Source organism: Phyllobates terribilis, unplaced genomic scaffold (genome assembly GCF_046119375.1).
Source record: "Phyllobates terribilis strain yellow unplaced genomic scaffold, ASM4611937v1 Scaffold_7__3_contigs__length_470593459, whole genome shotgun sequence".
In the NCBI taxonomy this organism is placed as follows: domain Eukaryota; kingdom Metazoa; phylum Chordata; class Amphibia; order Anura; family Dendrobatidae; genus Phyllobates; species Phyllobates terribilis.
Genome location: NW_027362767.1, coordinates 114,073,549 through 114,093,869, shown reverse-complemented (window position 1 = coordinate 114,093,869; position 20,321 = coordinate 114,073,549). Strand labels below are relative to the sequence as shown.

Here is a 20,321-nt window from a genome sequence, read left to right as displayed (position 1 = left end):
CCACTTTTATCCTGGACGCAATGATAGCTGCAGACTATGCGCTTCATACAGCTGTCAAAATCCACTCCAAACCTGACATTGTCAAGTCAAAAGGATGCAAAAAAACATGTAGGAACCTTGCAAAAATGCTTAAAACTATCTTCAAATCACTTCAAAAACTGAGTTAGATCTGAAAATCTTATCCAAAAAATACATGGAATATTGATTTCTCTAAAAAAAAACAAAAACATACTGGATTTTTCTGCCACACACAAAGTCTCTGTGAACATCCCCATAACGCACACTAAGTGATGGCACCTCCACCCCTCGCCTTGCACTTCAGCAATGAAAATGATATCAAAAGTAGGCTATGAAAAAGTAGGGGCCTGTTCCTGGTATAGAGTGAGGAGTAATTGCCCATGCAATGTGACTGCCTTTACAATGTTATGAAAACTTAGATGACTGTAGGTCCTTAAAGGAGATGTCTGGGAATATGGTATTGCTCATCTATGAATAGGTCCTCCATATCAGAAGGATGGGGGTCCACTTTCCAGCACCCCCAGTAATCAGCTGTTATCAGCTACTAGGAATTTATCTTCAGAACCTCAAAGCACGTTCTACACATTGAATGTAGTTGATATGTTCAACTCCTTTCTATGTCTGCATCTGGCTTCGGCCTGACCTTAAAAGAGCTGATCGGTGGGGGTGCCTTAAGTTGGACCACCCACCTTCTATGATCATTAATATCATGTGCCCAGACAACTCATTTTAGTGTATTTCTCCCTGTTAAAGCCTTATATTTATATCAGCACTTACTTGGCTTCCTCCATGTTCTGTATCAACGTAACGAGGCATGTGGAAACGAGAGTAAAGGATCTCCTGTCCATCATCAACAGGGGCCTGAAGCAAATGTCGGAAATTCTCAAACTCAGACATATCTTGATAGCCTGCTTTCCTCCACTGTGCAATAGTCTTGATTAAACCAGGACAAGGAGAATAAGTTAACCAAAAATATTAACAATATGAATTAAACACAAAACTGATAGATGCAAAAATATTCCAATACTGCATATGACAAGAGTCAAACTTACCTCACCATGATAAATAAGGATCTGGAAAAATGTGTCCATCAGAAGGATCCTATCTGGTAGAATGCTGGTGCTATCGAGCAATACAGGCTGTAAAAACAAGGAATCATTTATTTGCATGAATGAGTTTTCAAGAAACTTGATACATTACATATACAGTGTATATTAAAGATGCACTCCTGTTAATTTTTTTACTAAATGTGTGTATATATGCAGGTAATGTAGTGTGAGTGTATTAATATACTCGCCTATCGCCACCTTCCCCAGCTTCCAATTGCATTCTGCTCCTCTTCTCAGTGATGTCACCAATCGCCACCTTCTGCTGTATTCAGCTTACAGATCGGTTCTGCTCCTCTTCTCAGCGACGTCACTTCATACTTCAGACTCTCCGGCTTATTCCATCTCTATGTATGAGACAGAACTCTCTTTTATAAAGGAAGCATTCTGACACTCCATAGGCTTACATTGTAAAAGCCACTTCCGTGTCACGCAGAGCTCAATGTGAGCCGGAGAGCTTGCAGAGCAGTAACATCACTGAGAATAGGAGCGGAACGGCGCTGGAGGCCAGAGAAGGTGGCTTTAGGTGAGTATATTAGCACACAAACTACACTACATACACAGATTTAGTTTAAAAAAAAACTTCATGGGAGGGCTTCTTTAAAACAGTGTCACACACCTGTCCCAAGTCTGGACTCTGCTTCCTACACCCCAGATGCGCTAAACTTTCTTGTTCTGCATGTTGAGCTTTGCAAGTATCCTGACGTGCTCCCATGTGTTGAATTTCCTAGGCCTATATAAGGCCTACCAATAAACACACCCTGTGTCTTGGTATTAAGAATTTTACTTTGTCTATGCACAGCTCCCTGTCTCTGGTCTCCAGGATGTCTCCTGTCTGCCTGCAGCTTCCGGAACCTCTGTTACTTTTTCAAAGTCTTCTATGGCATCTGCTGTCTGCGTTCACCAGGATGTCTCCTCTCTGCCTGTGGCTTCCAGTACCTCTGCTATCTGTCTGCATTTCCTGCGTGTTTCAACTGCCTGCTGCACTGATGCCTGTGACCCCTACAGTCCTGCTCATCGTTATTGGCACCCATGAAGTTTAAGTACATAATGTGGAATACCTCCTGAAAAAAATGAATCAAGTGAAACAGTATTTTTGTATACAGACTCGTGTTTAATACAAAAGAGCAAATGATAAACAATAATTTAAAACAAAAACCAATGGGAGGGAAGATAGGAAAACCTAAAGCTTGCTGTGTCACTGGTATTGCCACCCTTTACATTAATTTAGTATGGAAACACTCGCCTATGGAAAATCACAAGTGAGATTTACCTGTGATTAATTGTCGGTGCCCATGTGACATGAATTAGCCAATGAATGATGACTTCAGTGTTTTAAAAATGGTAGGTCCTTTCCTTTGTCACAATGGTGAAGACAATGGAGCTGTTTGAAGACATCAGAACTGCTATTATTAGCAAACACAAAACTTCCAAAGGATATAAGGCCATCTCCAACGACCTTGGTATCCCAGTTTCAACAGTGCGCAATGTTATTAAGTTTGCCAAGCATGGAACCGTCAAGAACCTCTCTGGACGTGGGGGAAAAAGGAAAATTGACGAGCTGTCTTTGAAGGTTGGTGCGAATGGTGGAAAAAAAACACCATGTCAAACATCCAAAGACCTGAAGACCAACCTGGAACGGTCTGGGGTCGTGGTTTCAACAAGTAACATACGCCGCACACTAAACTGAGCAGAGCTTTATGAGCGAAGAGCAAAGAAGAAACCATAGCTGAAGAAAAGGCATAAAAAGGAACGACCGATCTTTGCCAAAGAGTACCTTGACAAAGCACAATCCTTCTGGAAAAATGTTCTGTGGACAGATGAAACAAAAATAGAGCTTTTTGTCAATGCAAAGCAACAGTTTGTTTACAGATGGAGCAATGGGAAGCTTATAAGGAATAGAACACATTACCAACAGTCTAGCATGGTGGAGGATCCATAATGCTGTGGGGTTGCTTTGTTGTGTCTGGTATTGGAGGCCTTGACTGTATCACAGGAATCATGAAATCAGATAATTATCAAGACATTTTAGAATGAAATGTCCTACCCAGTATAAGAAAACTTGGTCATGGGTCCTCCAGCAAGACAATGACCCAAAGCAAACATCCAAAAGTACATAGGAATGGTTGAAAAGGAAAAAATGGATTGTTTTAAAATGGCCAGAAATGAGTCCCAACTTCAATCCCATTAAAAATCTGTGGTGAGCTGAAATCTGCCATTGGGAAAAAGATCCCTGCAAACATTCAAGAGTTGAACAAACTGCAAAGGAGGAGTGGGAAAAAATTCCAGCTGGGAAGTGCAAGAAGCTGATAGATGGCTACAAGAAACATTTGGAGGCTGTCAGCAATGCCAAAGGGGATGCAACCAAGTATTAATTAGGGATGCTTTTATTGCTGCAAAAGCTGTTTATTCAGTTTCTTCTTTGAAATTGCAACATGGAAGTTGAAAAACAATGTTTTATTGTTGCATTACTTAGAACCACTAATTAAAAAATCCTGAGAACATAACTTTGGTATATTTCCATTTATTTCTGAAAATATTGTACAGTCTATGAAAAAATGAATGGGTGCCAATAATGGTGAGCAGCATTGTATGACCACCCGGACCTTGGTCTTCGAGGATCCACCTCACCTAGTGAGCACTTGACAAGCAGATCCATCACCAGATTTCCTAATACAAAACTGCATACATTACTGAATAGATTACCTAAACGTTATAAGATGATGTATGCCAGAACGGCTGCATAATCTTTTATGAAAGTTTAATATGTTCTCTGCCCACTGAACCTGACTGACCGTGTCCATCTGCTGCTGCTGAAATCTCACACTGCTAAGTACAAGCTGCAGTTGTCTGTCAGGTTGGGTGGGTGGAGTGTGCATATGTGTCACCCCAGGCCTGGATGCCACAAATATTCAAGGCTGTGTCTGAGAGCAGGAGGGAGGTTCCCTGGTCAGGGACAATTAGCATACAGCACCTCCTGTCCCAGGCCAGTAGGGGGAGCTGGCTGCCCCTATATAAGCTGGAACTGGGGGCCGGGTTAGAGAGAACTGGACGACCAAGCTCAGGACTGAGACTAGTCCCAGAGAAGGAGGGACAGTTCAGCTGTAGCCGAGGAGTCCGTGAGGCAGAGGAGAAACTGCAAGCCAGGGACAGAGGCGACGAGAGCCGGTCCTGGCTGAGAGAAGCACACAACCGGACATTGGGGTCCGAGGCTGTCAGGGTTGCAAGCCCAGCAGCAGAGAACCAACCCGCGAGGGATTTCAGGTCCAGCCTGGAGTCTCCGCCACACAGAGGGACCAGTACAGCAAGGAGAAGCAAAAGGTACCCAAGGCCCAAGTCGCAAGCCATACAGGCGAGGAGTACACGGCCAGCTCAGGGACGTGGGCTATTACACCACGAAAAGGGGGATAGTCAGCAAGAGCATAGAGAGAACGGTAGGCCTACACACTCACCCTGACCAGTGGGGCTCGCCCAAATGCTCTCAGATACCCAGGCCCATTCCTACCCGGTACTCCTGTTGGGTCATTAATAATACCTACAATAAAGACCCTGGACTGTTTGAAGCGGACTCTGAACTCTTACTATTGCGGCCTGCACTATCACCCCTAGCATTCACATACGCTGCCCTGAGGCTACACTCTTCCTGTGGGGAGTTATCCTATCCCTGTGCTGCACACCAACACCAGCCTCAGCGGTCTGCCTTGCAGCAGCGGTTATCTCTGACCGCAATCCATGGGTGGCGTAGTCGGACATTCATAACTCTATAAATAGACTGCCACAGCATGAGTCACGGGATCGGGTTGCCACTACTAACCCCAGCTTCGCACAGAAGCCCGGTTCCGGGTGCCCCACGGCCCAGGGAGCGAGTCAGTTTTAGCGTAGTCGGCAGGATTGTGACCAATCCGCCACAAACGGGTATTGCGTGGCTGAAAAAGATTTTATACTTACCTGAGTGAAGTTTCCCGCCATTCGGAGCCGTTTCCCGCCATCTTCAGCCGTTTTCCCGCCATCGGACGCCATCTTCGGGACGCTGCGCGGGAAGAAGAGGGGCGTGGACGTCAAAAACGCGCGAGACTTGAAGCTCCGCCCTACGCTGAGACGCTGCGCAAGGTCCTGGAAGGAGAGAGAGCGACGCTGACGTCACCAGGACGCGACGCAAGGTCCTCGCCCAGAGCAGCGCTAGCGGAACCGCGGCCTACAGAAGAGGATCGTCGGAAGGTAGGCCACGGTTAACTAGGGGGGAGGAAGATGTCGGACGCGGAGGGACCCTCTATCACCAGCGTAGCCGCTGCAGCTGTGATGCCGTTTTCCATGCCCTATATCCCCGGAACGGCCTGGCTGCCACAGTATGCCGTCGAGTCGCATACCTTGGGCGACTTTAAAGAAAGACTGTATAGCTTATTCAAAGTTTATCCCCTGACAGAAGAACAAAAAGTAAGCATACTGATAGGGCAGTTAATTGGTGCGGCCCAGCGGGAGGTAAAGTCTTGGACAGCTGAAGAGAAAAGGACTGTAAGGGGGTTCTGACCCATTTACGGGACCCCTTTGACACCCGTACCTCAGCAGAAATCAAAATGCGGTTCTATGGCTGTAAGCAGCGAGCCCAAGATAGTATCAGAGACTATGCCTTAAACCTGCAAGAAGCCCTGGGAGCAATTAAACAAACTGACCCTGGCAGCGTGCAAGACACCGATAAACTGTTGACTGACCAGTTCATAGAAGGTCTGCTGTCCAGCACCCAGAGGACTCAACTGCACCTCATGGCCCTACAGAACGCCGATTTGACTTTTGCACAGTTCAAAGATAGGGCCATCCGGGTTCTCCAAGAACCCGCACCAGGTGGCGCTGTAGCTTCCCGGCGCCCTGCCATCACTTACCACCAGGGGGCGGCGCCCTGCCCCGCAGACCTTGTGGGGGCTGATGCACAGGCCCTAAATCCATCCCAGCCTGCAAACCTGCACCATCAGGTCTAGGAATTAACAAAGAGTGTTGCTGCATTGACCAGGACCATACAGTCGTTACAGATGGACCCGTCAGGACCAATCAAGCTGGCTTCCAGTCCGGAGGATGTCCCGTGGTGTCAACAAAGGAGGATCCCGTCGTTCAGAGTGAGACCCGCCGACCGTTACACTGAGGATGGACAGCCGATTTGCCGCTGTTGCAGCCAGCCAGGACACATAGCCAGGTACTGTACTTTAAATGGGTCCGACCTGGGGCAGAGGGCCAACCCCCAGGCATAAGGTCACCAGGCCCGTCTAATTGGCGCGATAATTAAGTGGGGGGACGCCCGGTCTTAACCGTAGTGCTGGACGGTATTCCCATGAGTGCACTGCTGGACACCGGGTCTCAAGTGACTACCATCCCCTAAGTACTTTTCAAGCGGTACTGGAGTGACGCTGATATAACCCGTTATCCAGACGATGACTTAAGCATGATCGCCAGCAATAGCCAACCCGTGCCGCAGGTGGGGTTCAGAGAGATGACCATCAAGATTGGTAAGGTTGAACTGCCGGCACAGGGAGTGATCATTGTGGACATTGACCGTCGAGATAGTCACCCTAAAATAACCTTGGGTACTAATGTGATTGAAAACTGTCTTTCAGAAGTAATTGTAATTTTGCAGCAGGTGGCGATGAATGCGAGCTTCAGTCAACAGAGGGTCCTCCAGAAAGAGATAAGAGCCCTGATGAGACAGCAACAGGTAGAACTGTCTGGTGGTGGGATCGGTAGCGTGAGGATGAGCGACCCGTTCCCCCTTGCCATGCCTCCCAAAAGTGAAATGATGATCTGGTGTCGGACTGCAATCGGGTTAAGAGGGAGAGACTACCAAGCCATGGTAGAACCCGTGAACTCAGACAGCAGGCCCACCATTTTGACAGCCCGGGGGGTGTCAAAATGGTGGGCCTGCTGTCCGCCATGGAAGGGTGCCCGTCCGGATCTTAAACATTGGGGAAAGGGAAGTACACCTGCCCCGGTACGCTACACTAGCCAAATTGTTTGCCGTTGAACACAGTGCTATCAGGGTGGTGGAACCCTTGCCTCCATCTTCCCCGGTGGAGGGTAATGGCTCCCAGAAACACAAGGAGGACTGGTGCCAGAAACTCCATGTGGGTGCTGACTCTACTCCCCTGCACCAAAAACAAGGAGTCTTCCGGGTGGTTCAGGAGTACGAGTGAATCTTTAGTAAGCACCCGCTAGACTTCGGCCGAGTAAAGGGAATGGAACACCACATCCCCAAGGGGAGCCACCCACCAATAAAAGAGAGACATAGACCTGTACCCCCTGCACATTATCAGAACGCAAAGGGCATGCTGAGAGAAATGAAAGAAGCTGGGGTCATTAGAGATAGCTGTAGCCCCTGGGCAGCTCCCTTAGTTTTGTTAAAAAAGAAAGACTGTACCATGAGAATGTGCGTGGACTATAGAAAGGTCAATCGTATCACCCATAAAGACGCGTACCCGTTACCTAGGATAGAGCAGTCTTTGACCGCACTAAAATCAGCTAATTTCTTCTCTACTTTGGACCATTCTAGCGGGTCCTGGCAGGTTCCTGTGGCAGAGGCTGACAAGGAGAAGACCGCCTTCACCACCCCGATGGGATTAAGCGAGTTTAACTGTATGCCATTCAGGCTCTGCAACGCACCCGGGACCTTCCAAAGGCTGATGGAATGCTGTCTAGGGCACCGAAACTTCGAGACGGTCCTCCTTTACCTGGACGACGTGATTGTCTATTCGAAGACTTACGAGGACCATCTAAAGCACCTGGCCGAGGTGTTCGAGGCCCTGGCAGGCTTTGGCATGAAAGTGAAACCCTCCAAGTGCCATCTGTTAAAGCCGAAGGAACAGTACCTAGGACACGTGGTGAGTGCAGAAGGAGTAGCCCCCGACCCCGACAAGGTCACAGTAATCAAGAGCTGGCCAAGAAGTTAGGCAGTTCCTCGGGTTGGTAGGCTACTACGAAAGGTTCATCCCCGGGTTCACAAAGATGGCAGCTCCAATGCAGGACCTCCTGATAGGCCAGTCTAAATCCAGAAGTCAGAAGCCACCCTTCAAGTGGGACAAGCCGGAACAGGAGTCCTTCCGCCAGCTGAAGATGGCCTTCACGGGGAATGAGATCCTGGCCTACCCTGATTATGGCAGCCTTTTATCCTTCACACCGATGCCAGTAATGTGGGGCTAGGAGCCGTACTGTCCCAAAACCAACAGGGCAGGGAACAAGTGATAGCGTATGCCAGCCGGAAGCTGAGGCCCACTGAAAGAAACCCGGAGAATTACAGCTCCTTCAAGCTAGAATTCTTGGCAGTGGTGTGGGCCGTCACAGAATGGTTTAAGCATTACCTGGCCTCCGCAAAGTTCATTGTGTACACGGACAACAACCCACTGACACACCTGGACAATGCAAGACTAGGTGCCCTAGAACAGCGGTGGATGGCCCAGCTATCAAATTATGACTTCACAATCAAGTACCGGGCGGGCAGAACCAACACCAACGCAGACGCCCTATCAAGAATGCCCCACCTACCCGAAGGAGAAGAGGATTCGGAAGAGCTGGAGGAAGTAGAGCTCCCTGCGTTCCACTGGTATGGGGCCACTCAGTATTCTCACCGGGTAAGAGACAAAGACCTAACCACCGTCATGTTCAACCCCTTACCCCACCACGGCTGGGCTGAAACACAAGATAGTAACCCTGCAATATGCCTGGTGAAAGACATGTCAACCCAGGCAGACGCTAGCCCTGGCCCGGACGCTCCCGAGGAAGTCAAGCAGTTATGGAAGGAGAAAAGCAGGCTATTCCTCTACGAAAGTAAGCTGTGCAGAAGGCTTGTCAACCACCGGATGCACGAGCTGACCTGGCAGGTACTGGTCCCAAGACGAGATGCAGCAATGGTCCTGGAGGCCTACCATGACAGAGCGGGACACTTCGGGTGGAAGAAACTGGAGTTCCTACTGAGAGAGCGGTTCTACTGGGTCGGTATGAGAGGGGCCATAGAGAAGTGGTGCAGGGACTGCGGCCCATGTCACCTCAGAAGGAAGGACCGTACTAGCCAGAAGACACCCTTGAGGCCCATCGTCACCAGACAGCCTCTTGAGCTGGTAGCTCTGGACCATGTGAAGTTGGCTCCAAGCCGGTCCGGCTACATCTATGCCCTCACGATTGTGGACCATTACTCCCAGTTCTTGGTGGTGGTCCCGGTTAAAGACTTGACAGCCCAAACGGCGGCCAGAGCCTTCCAACAACACTTCTGCCGTCCACACGGGTATCCGGAACAGGTCTTGACAGATTACGGCGTTTGATTCGGCTGTAGGAAGATTCGGACAACGCCTTACCACCCGCAAACCAACGGGCTGTGTGAGAAAATGAATAATATCGTCATTGATCTCCTCAAGACGTTGCCCCTGGAAGAACGCAGCCTGACCTGATTGACTTATACAACCATATCCCGGTGAATGCTACAAATTGCACCCCGGCTTACCTGATGCGAGCAAGACCAGGTAAGCTGCTGGTAGACCTGGAGATGGGAGTCCTGACACCCGAGGACACATCCCCAGATGCGGACTGGGATACGGAACGGAGGCTACAGTACAAGAAGGTACAGGAGAGTGTGGAGAGGAGTCTGGCTCAAGCGAGAGAAAAGCAGGAGAGGCTCTTCAACGAACACGCCCCTGCTGGTCCCCTGGAACCTGGTGAGCAAGTCCTGAAGCGGAAGAGAAGGCTTCACAAGCTGGATGACCAGTGGGAGAGTGACCCGTACACAGTACTGCAGTCCGACCACAACAACCCGAAGGTATGTGTAATTACCAAGGACGGAGGAGAAACTACTAGCACCATCTCCAGAGACCACCTAAAAAGGTGCCCCGAGCAACTGCAGAGCCAAGTGAAGATCAAGATGACCTTGAGCCCGCAGTGGACAAGGAAGAAATGGTCAGCACCGTTCTCGGAGAGTTCCCCCGGACCTGGACTCGAATAAACGACGCAATAGTGGTACCCGTCCTACACTTCCTTCAGCCATCCCAGCCGGAGCCTACAGGAGAGCAGGAAGAACAAGGAGAACAAGCAGCCCCAGAGGCAGAAGAACCCATGCCAGCAGCCCAGGAGAGTCAACCCTCTGTTGACAGTGAGCCTGCCATGCCTGCGGTAAGTCAAAGGACCCGCAGACAGCTGCCTGCACTACCTGAAAACCCAGCTAGTAGCTGTACCCTAAATGATAGTGGGGAAAGCCAGGTTAGACCACCACCAGACAGTGGGTTACGCAGGTCAAGCCGGAGCACTAGGGGGCAGATACCCGCTCGCTGGAGAATATAGAGTGTATTAAAGAACTGTAAATAACCCTTATAAATAGTTGTCAAATGTTTAAACAGTTAATTGCATGACCAGTAATTATGTGTTTCAGTTTCTTTCAGTTGACTATATGGACTAACAGGTTATGAACTTTGAGTAACCGGGACTTCCTTGTAAAATATGTTCGGAGCCTTAGCAAAGGAATGAATAAAGACTGTCAAGGACTCGGGGCAAGGACAGACCCCCACCTGGTTAAGGCTCCCGTTGTGTTGGTGAAATGGACACCCGGTCACGGATCATACTGTGACCCTCTCCTTTTGTTGGTGATATGGACACCCGGTCACAGACCACACTGTGACCTAAAGAACTCAATTGTGTTTTGTTTGTTGCCATGTATTAATGTTGTGTTTATGGTCGTGCATAGGTTACCCTGTTTGTTTTTGGCCAAAAAGGCTTAGTCCCGGAGTACTAAACTTTACTAGGGGGGAATGTGTCACGCCAGGCCTGGATGCCACAAATATTCAAGGCTGTGTCTGAGAGGAGGAGGGAGGCTCCCTGGTCAGGGACAATTAGCATACAACACCTCCTGTCCCAGGCCAGTAGGGGGAGCTGGCTGCCCCTATATAAGCTGGAACTGGGGGCAGGGTTAGAGAGAACTGGACGACCTAGCTCAGGACTGAGACTAGTCCCAGAGAAGGAGGGACAGTTCAGCTGTAGCCGAGGAGTCCGTGAGGCAGAGGAGAAACTGCAAGCCAGGGACGAGTGCCGGTCCTGGCTGTTAGAAGCACACAACCGGACATTGGGGTCCGAGGCTGTCAGGGTTGCAAGCCCAGCAGCAGAGAACCAACCTGCGAGGGATTTCAGGTCCCTTGGCCTAAGAAGCCTGGAGGCTCCACCACACAGAGGGACCAGTACAGCAAGGAGAAGCAAAAGGTACCCAAGGCCCAAGTCGCAAGCCATACAGGCGAGGAGTACACGGCCAGCTCAGGGACGTGGGCTACTACACCACGAAAAGGGGGATAGTCAGGAAGAGCATAGAGAGAACGGTAGGCCTACACACTCACCCTGACCAGTGGGGCTCGCCCGAATGCTCTCAGATACCCAGGCCCATTCCTACCCGGTACTCCTGTTGCGTCATTAATAATACCTACAATAAAGACCCTGGACTGTTTGAAGCGGACTCTGAACTCTTACTATTGCGGCCTGCACTATCACCCCCAGCATTCACATACGCTGCCCTGAGGCTACACTCTTCCTGTGGGGAGTTATCCTACCCCTGTGCTGCACACCAACACCAGCCTCAGCGGTCTGCCTTGCAGCAGCGGTTATCTCTGACCGCAATCCACGGGTGGCGTAGACGGACATTCATAACTCTATAAATAGACTGCCACAGCATGTGGTTTGACCACCCTGAGCCACGGGATCGGGTTGCCACTACTACCCCCAGCTTCGCACAGAAGCCCGGTTCCGGGTGCCCCACGGCCCAGGGGGCGAGTCACATATGCTTGTACTCATTAGCTATTTCACTCTACAGCTGGACTCATAAATTACTCATCAGAATTATTAAGCCAGTCTGAAATAGATTTAAAAAGTAAGTATCAGACTTAAAATATCTAATAATGTAAAAGTGTAATGTCAATTGCTGACAGATCCGCTTTCACTATGCACAACCAGACCCAGTCTTCCATAAGAAACTACATTTTGCCTGTTCTTAAATCATATCTGAGGGATAGTAAAAGCATGTTAGGAATTCCTGCATATATAGTGTTTAAGGTATATAAATGTTCAGTAGAGTTATACACTATATGGACATAAATATTAGGACACACACAGGGGCGTACATACAAATAATGGGGCCCTATAAGAGAAGTTCTAATCCACCCCAAAAAAATAAAAAATTTGGTGAGGCACAGAAGAGCATACCTCACAACTCTGCAGCCCTTACAGAGTAATTTTCCTCCTTTTGAAGCCCTAGATTCTAGATTCCCCTTTCATTGCCTCCTTAAATTATGATGCCAATAAAAGTACCCCCAAACACAATATGATACCCACACAGCGAATTCCCACACAGCACGCTCCAGATGCACAGTATGATGACCCTGCTGTATCTGACGCGCCCCCTGGGCCATATTCTTTAGGGGAATACCCGGAGCCGGATCAGATGGGGGTTGTAGTCTCCGAGTGGCTGTGACCCGGTCCGTGCCCAGGGTGTCAAGCTCAGAGTATGTGGCAGTCCTACAGATGTTACAAAGTTCGTTATGTCGACTACGCCACCCGTTGGATTGCGGTCACTACGGCCGCCGCTGCAGCAGGGTCCGCTGAGGCTGATGGTGTTGGTGCAGCTTTAGATAGTATAACCCCCAACGGGAGGGGTATGGCCTCAGGGGGTCAGGTGCAGAGGATGGGGGTTGTGGTGGTGCAGCGTAGATGATAATTAAAGACAGAGTCGGGTTGTGCAGTTCAGGGTGTTTACTTACTGCAGATATTCCGGTCACTCCGGCCTTGAGTGACCACCCGAGCCGTGCTGCGTCCACCAGGTCCTGGATTCAGCCAACCCCCAAGCAAGTCCGGAGCGTGTCCCTGAGCCCTCCTTCTTGTCCTTTCTTCTGGCCGTCCCCACCAGGGATCCACCTAGGTCCAGCTCCCTCGGGCCTTCTGTTGGGAGACCCTTGGCCTTGGGTTCCCTGACCCTACACGTGGTTTGCCTTCAGGGTGGATGTGGTGGGTGGCCGTGGCAGATCCTGCCCACGGCCTCCGGTCTCTGGCTGAGGTATGCTTTAGCCCCCACCAGTTTGGGATCCGGTACCCTGTTGCCAACTCTTCACCCTAGGGTTGTACTTGGGTTCTCAGAGTTCCTTCTGTCTCCCCCTCTGGGTCTTTCTTGCTCTCCTCTCTCACTCTTGGGCTGGGGCTGCTCTGCTCTTCTGCTCTCTTCCTCTCCTCTGCAAAGACTTCTCACAGACTGACCCTGATCTTAGATGGTGCCCACCTTAAATACTCCCTCTATGTGTGAGCTCAGGTGACCAGCACCCAATGAGCTCCTAACTTTACCCAGGCTGCTCCCCCTATCTGCCCCTACACTACTGGGATGTACCACCCCCCTCCCACTCCAGCCAGGAACAGACTCGGTCGTACCTGCACATTTCTAAGTGGGAGTACCGTTGGTCTGTTCCTCGGAAATGGGATGTGTGTAGTGCATGCAGCTTTCTGAGCTCAGTTCCACACTCCATCCTTACCCGGGAGTGGAATATCACACCTCTGGGTTGAGGTGCAATACCCCTGTAGCAGCCGAATCCTCAGGGTGCTACATTCCCCCCTGGTAAATCACAGCACGTCCTCGGGCTGTAAGATATAAAAACACCAAAACATACAATTTTTGCATAAACAACATAATAAAAACATATAAAACATATATATCAGCAATAAAACTTTTTTCATAAATAACATTCTCGTAGACTTCTCTTGCTTCTAGCTCCTCCTCCGGACACTGTGCAACGTGTGCCCGGGAAAAGTGCAACAGTTTCTCTAGAAAAATGGTCTTCCTATAAAACCGGTAGGGGGCGCTTTAGGAAGCGCAACTATATACAAGGGGATATGGCCGCTCTCAGTCCTCGGCCAGGTATTTAGGAAAGGGATGACCGCTCTCAGTCCTCGGTCAGAGGGATTAAGGGAAATACGGGTAACAGTTCAATTCTCTGGTCCCAACGGGGACTATATTAGCAGCAACGGTTCACTGTGCCCCGACAGGCAACTATATACAGCTTCTACTCCGCTGTACTCAACGACGACGTCCTCCTGCTCTTTCTTTGTGATTAACTTTAGCTTCAGACCCGTCCGGGCACGTATGTTGGGCGAACAGATCTTCTCCCAGATGCGGCACTCTTGGTTTTATGGGCGCGGTGGTGGTGGCGCCCGGGTTGCCCAGGCCTTGCGGCCAGGCCTGGGGCACCTGGAAAGTGAAGGGCACCGTAAGGACGGCGGCGCCCTGGGCTACTTGGCCCTGCGACCAGGCCGGTGGCTCCGCGGAGGTAGGGGGCGCTGTTGGTATTGCGGCGCCCGGGGGTACTAGGCCTTGCGACCAGGCCGATGGTACTTCCTGCTTGGTCACGCTCGGGGTCGAGGCGTATGACGTCACAGGGGTCGCGGCTCCCGTTTGAGGCCTAGTCTGCGGCGGTGACGTTGCAGCGACGGGCACGGCAGGGGATACTTCGGGCTCTGCGACGGGGAGCTGGGGCAGGTGCGCGGTTTCCCGGTTTGGGGTAGAGACGTCCCCTTTACCTGCCTCCTTTCGTTCGGCTCCCTTCTCGGCGCCGTCTCCGGCCTTCAGTCCTCCTGCGCCATCCTCAGAGGCGGTCTGTCTCCTCGTCTCGGGTGGCGTGCTCCGCTGACAGGTTCTTGTCTGCTGGGCCATCTCACGGCTCCACTCCGCTAACGTCTCTCGCTGCACCCGGGCCATCCTCCGTGCGAGGCCCTCCAGCGCGGTCTGTGCACACTCCCGATCTCGGGGGAGCTGTGCCAGGACCTCCACTAAGCCTAGTGGGGTTGTTGCTTCTAGCAGGCTCCTGACCAACGGGTCGGTGCTGCTCTGCTCTCCTTCCGTTGTCTCCAGCAGGCTCCTGGCCAGCGGGCCGCTGCTGCTCTGCTCTTCTTCCATCTCCGGGTAAGCTTCTTCTGGACTCTGCTCCAGGCTTCTTGTCTCCGGGTGCGCTCTCTCCAGACTGCTCCAGGCGACACCCATCTTTGCTCTCTTCTTCTCAGTCCTCCCACTTCGAGGGCGGTCCCGGGGCCACTTGGTGATTGTCAGCTCCAGGGGCAGTTCTTTCACGCTCACAGACACCTCTAGCATCACAGTCTCTGTTGGTGGGGGCGGTTTCCACTTTTGGCGCCATTTTCGGTCCTGGCCCACGATGGGAGGCGGCCTCTTGCCACCCTCTGGCACGCCCATAATGGCGTCCGCTCTTCCAAGGCGGGAAATCTTCGGAAATGGCGGGAATCGTCTCCCAGTGGCGGGAAACTCTGCAGATGGCGGGAAAAAGCTGTTAATGGCGGACAACCGGCGGGAATCGATCTGTGATGGAGTCCGATGGCGGGGACCCTCCGGGACCGGCGGGAGACTTCTTTTTGAGGTAAACTTGTTCTTTTCTTCAGGCACGCAGTACCCGGTTGTTGTGGGCACGTAATCCTGCCGACTACGCCAAAGTTGACGCGCCCCCTGGGCCATATTCTTTAGGGGAATACCCGGAGCCGGATCAGATGGGGGTTGTAGTCTCCGAGTGGCTGTGACCCGGTCCGTGCCCAGGGTGTCAAGCTCAGAGTATGTGGCAGTCCTACAGATGTTACAAAGTTCGTTATGTCGACTACGCCACCCGTTGGATTGCGGTCACTACGGCCGCCGCTGCAGCAGGGTCCGCTGAGGCTGATGGTGTTGGTGCAGCTTTAGATAGTATAACCCCCAACGGGAGGGGTATGGCCTCAGGGGGTCAGGTGCAGAGGATGGGGGTTGTGGTGGTGCAGCGTAGATGATAATTAAAGACAGAGTCGGGTTGTGCAGTTCAGGGTGTTTACTTACTGCAGATATTCCGGTCACTCCGGCCTTGAGTGACCACCCGAGCCGTGCTGCGTCCACCAGGTCCTGGATTCAGCCAACCCCCAAGCAAGTCCGGAGCGTGTCCCTGAGCCCTCCTTCTTGTCCTTTCTTCTGGCCGTCCCCACCAGGGATCCACCTAGGTCCAGCTCCCTCGGGCCTTCTGTTGGGAGACCCTTGGCCTTGGGTTCCCTGACCCTACACGTGGTTTGCCTTCAGGGTGGATGTGGTGGGTGGCCGTGGCAGATCCTGCCCACGGCCTCCGGTCTCTGGCTGAGGTATGCTTTAGCCCCCACCAGTTTGGGATCCGGTACCCTGTTGCCAACTCTTCACCCTAGGGTTGTACTTGGGTTCTCAGAGTTCCTTCTGTCTCCCCCTCTGGGTCTTTCTTGCTCTCCTCTCTCACTCTTGGGCTGGGGCTGCTCTGCTCTTCTGCTCTCTTCCTCTCCTCTGCAAAGACTTCTCACAGACTGACCCTGATCTTAGATGGTGCCCACCTTAAATACTCCCTCTATGTGTGAGCTCAGGTGACCAGCACCCAATGAGCTCCTAACTTTACCCAGGCTGCTCCCCCTATCTGCCCCTACACTACTGGGATGTACCACCCCCCTCCCACTCCAGCCAGGAACAGACTCGGTCGTACCTGCACATTTCTAAGTGGGAGTACCGTTGGTCTGTTCCTCGGAAATGGGATGTGTGTAGTGCATGCAGCTTTCTGAGCTCAGTTCCACACTCCATCCTTACCCGGGAGTGGAATATCACACCTCTGGGTTGAGGTGCAATACCCCTGTAGCAGCCGAATCCTCAGGGTGCTACATATCCACCCGGAAAAGTATGGTGACCCCAATACAGTATGATGCCCCAACTGTGACCCCAACACAGCAATCCAAACAATATCATGGCCCCCACAGAGAATGACAGACCCCAAACAAACCTCCACACTGTATAATGGCCCCTGCTAGCTCTCCAAACAGTTTAATACTCCCCACAAAGCCCTCCAACAATATAATAGCTCCCACGTAGCCATTCAAACAGTATAATAGCTGCCATATAGCCCTCCAAACAGTATAATGGACCTCACATAGTTCTCCAAATAGTATAATGGCCCCCACATAGCCCTGCAACAAAATAATGGCCACCCCCCACATAGCCTTCCAAACAGTAATGCCCCCCTACCCTCCACATAGCCCCCTCCACATAGCCCTCCAAACCGTAGAATGCCCCCCTCCCCTACATAGCCTTCCAAACTGTATAATGGGCCCCACATAGCCTTACATGTAATATATTGGCCCCACATAGTCTTCCATATAATATACTGGGTCCCACATAGCCTTCCATAAAATATCATGGTCCCCATATTGCCCTCCATTGCCCTCCATATAATATAATGGCCTCCATAAGTACTTGACTAAAAATTAAATTAAATCCTCACCTCTCCCCATTCCCCGCTGCTCCGGTCTCCTCAGTGTGTCTTCTGCAGCTCTGCACTGCTCGGCACAGCGGGCACGTTATAGTGACGTCATCGTGCCTGCTGCGCTGACACATCAGATGCATCATTGTTTTCAACTGTATCGGTATCCTGGATGAAAGTGTGATGCTGGGAAAGGAACGGGGTGGGAGATGGTACTGGCTCTGGGCCCCCTACGGACCCCATAGCTGTCATGTGGCCTGCCGCTATTGGCGGTACACCACTGGACACACATCATAATTATTGAATTCATGTTTTCAATTCAGTCCTCCTTTCACAAGGTTACAATCAAAAATATTTCCTGAAATATTTTTAGATGCTGTGTATACTAGCAATAGAGATCAATAGGGTAGGTTTGAACTAGAGGTCATGTGAAATGTCCCATGCTCGCTGTATTGCCTCGTCGTCTACGGCGCATCCTGCCCCAGCACCACCTCCCATATCTGATGCCTTCCGGTCTCTGGTTCATGAAGCGCAAGGAAGAAGCGTCGCATATATCCCCTGATTGGCTGGGTTTGGGTAAATCAAGAACTGACATTCCCCCGGTTTACCGCGCCCCCTGAGGAAGTACAGCATACGAAACGTGCGTAGGGGTAAAGGGACATCAAACATTACATGTGCTCCTGCGGTACAGCCCTTGGCTGCGGTAGATATCTCCACATTATGGTCTTTTGGTGACTACTTTGTGTATGTTATACAGCTTATTATGTGTTGAAAATGATATTTCAGCCACTGATATGTCTAAATATATGTATTTTGGTGGAGCTCTCATAAAGGAGCCGTGTACTATTTAACACTTATATTTAATTGTAATACTGTCAGGCCAAAACACACTATGTGGAGATTGTTTCCCTATGTACATGGAACCTGATTGGTGTTTATGAATTCTGATGTCCCTCACGGTGTGAGGTTCTGTTTTTAGTATTTGTTGTTTGTAGTCTTCTAATCTGCCATTAGTTTAATAAAGGCCTTTTTATATAAATTATGCTGTGGTTGGTTGGTTTATGGGGGCTTCTGACCTCTAGTTCAAACCTATTGATCTCTACCACTTCCACAATGGCCTACAATGAAGCACTCAGCATTGCAGTCAGCCTTTACTTAAACGGGTTTTCCCATAAACAACATTAATCTTAATCAACATTTTAATCAATAGATCTTTGAATAATAATAAGTTCCACAATTGGATTGGACACGGGATCACAGCTGATTCTTTTTGTGAGGTAAAACAATTCACTGCCTGTTGTAAGCAATGTTTTACCTCACAGGAAGAATCAGCTGTGATCCCGGGCTGTCCTGTCTGTATACTCTTTTGCCTCCTCCTCTGCCCAGGAGCTGTGGTATGATCAGACCATGTTCTGTACCCGGTCAGACACAGCCATTAAACAGGGGCACATTTATAAGATTATCTCAGCACAGGAACATTTTATTTAAACATATCCAATTGTGGAACTTATTATTCCAAACTATATTGATTAAAATGTCCTTTGTTCATGGGAAAACCCCTTTAAGGCCTTATTCAGACGTCAGTGTTGCACATACGTGTTGTATCTGCCTTTTTTCAAGGATACAACACGTAACCATTATAATCTATAGGGAAGTTCACATATCCGTGTTTTCTCACAGACGATGTGTCCATGCAAAACTCACAGACATGTCCATTTGCTTCCGGTATCACGGATGAAAGGAGGCAATACACGTCTGTGAAAAATCCGTACAGCGCACGGATGACCTCATTGTACCGACCATGTGCTGTCTGTTTAACTTTACCAAGAAGAGGAACTTTGTAATTTATGTATCTATCCGAGAAAAACACTGACGACACAATAATAGGAAAAACAGACACACGGACCATTCACGGATGACACATTGATCCAAAACACTGATGACACCGGTAACATTCTTTCACGTACGTGTTTAATCATGAACATGTGAATGAGGCCTTACTAAAAAAAACTCAGCGTTCAAATTCATAAAAGTTCCCCTAAATTTTTCACATTCAACTGTGAATGGTAAATAGTAAAACGAAAAGGAGAACAGCTATACAAAACAAAGGCAACAACACATTGAGGGCAGCAAAACATTTTGTCGATAAACATAGTAAGGCCATGTTCACACATTCAGTATTTGGTCAGGATTGTACATCAGTATTTGTAAGCCAAAACCAGGAGTGGGTGATAAATGCAGAAGTGGTGACGTGTTTCTATTATACTTTTCCTCTGATTGTTCCACTCCTGGTTTTGACTTACAAATACTGATGTAAAATACTGATCAAATACTGAGTGTGTGAACGTGGATTAAAGATACAAATGGTTTAGTGTTCTAAAGTATTGAAATTGGTTCCTCGGAGAAATGCATTGAATTCTAGCTCTGGATACAAAACAGCCCAAAGTTATGAATTTCGGGAACGACACTATGTATATTTGTTAAGTATTTTGCCACTCAGTCATTATTGTGTAAAATAATGATTTTTTTTTCTTATTTTGCTCCTATTAATTATTATGCTTTTGTGGCACCCCAGGGGTCTGGTTTCCCACAGTAATGTAATGTTATGTCTGAGAGCAGGTGGGAGGTCCTTTGGTCAGGGATCCTGTGCATGCCACACCTCCTGCCCAGTCTTGGGAGGGGAAGAACTTCCCCTATATAAACCCGGGGCTGAGGCAGGGTTAGGAGTAGAGAAGAAGTAGAGACGAGAAACAGTCATAGGAAGAAACAGCAGAAGCTCAGTGGGAGCAATACTACTACGAGTCAGGGGCTGGCAGCTGCAGAGCTCGCCCTGACTGAGAAGCTTTCTTACCGGACCCGGCGTCCGAGGCTGTGGGGACTAACTCTTACCCAGCAGCAGAAGCCGACCGGCAGGGGATTTCAG

At 49.9% G+C, this 20,321-nt stretch overlaps 1 pseudogene; it reads right to left on the bottom strand.

The window, feature by feature from the left end:
* The window catches only part of LOC141155382 (protein transport protein Sec23A-like), a 77,020-nt pseudogene that overhangs the window by 48,684 nt on the left and 8,015 nt on the right, over nt 1-20,321 (bottom strand).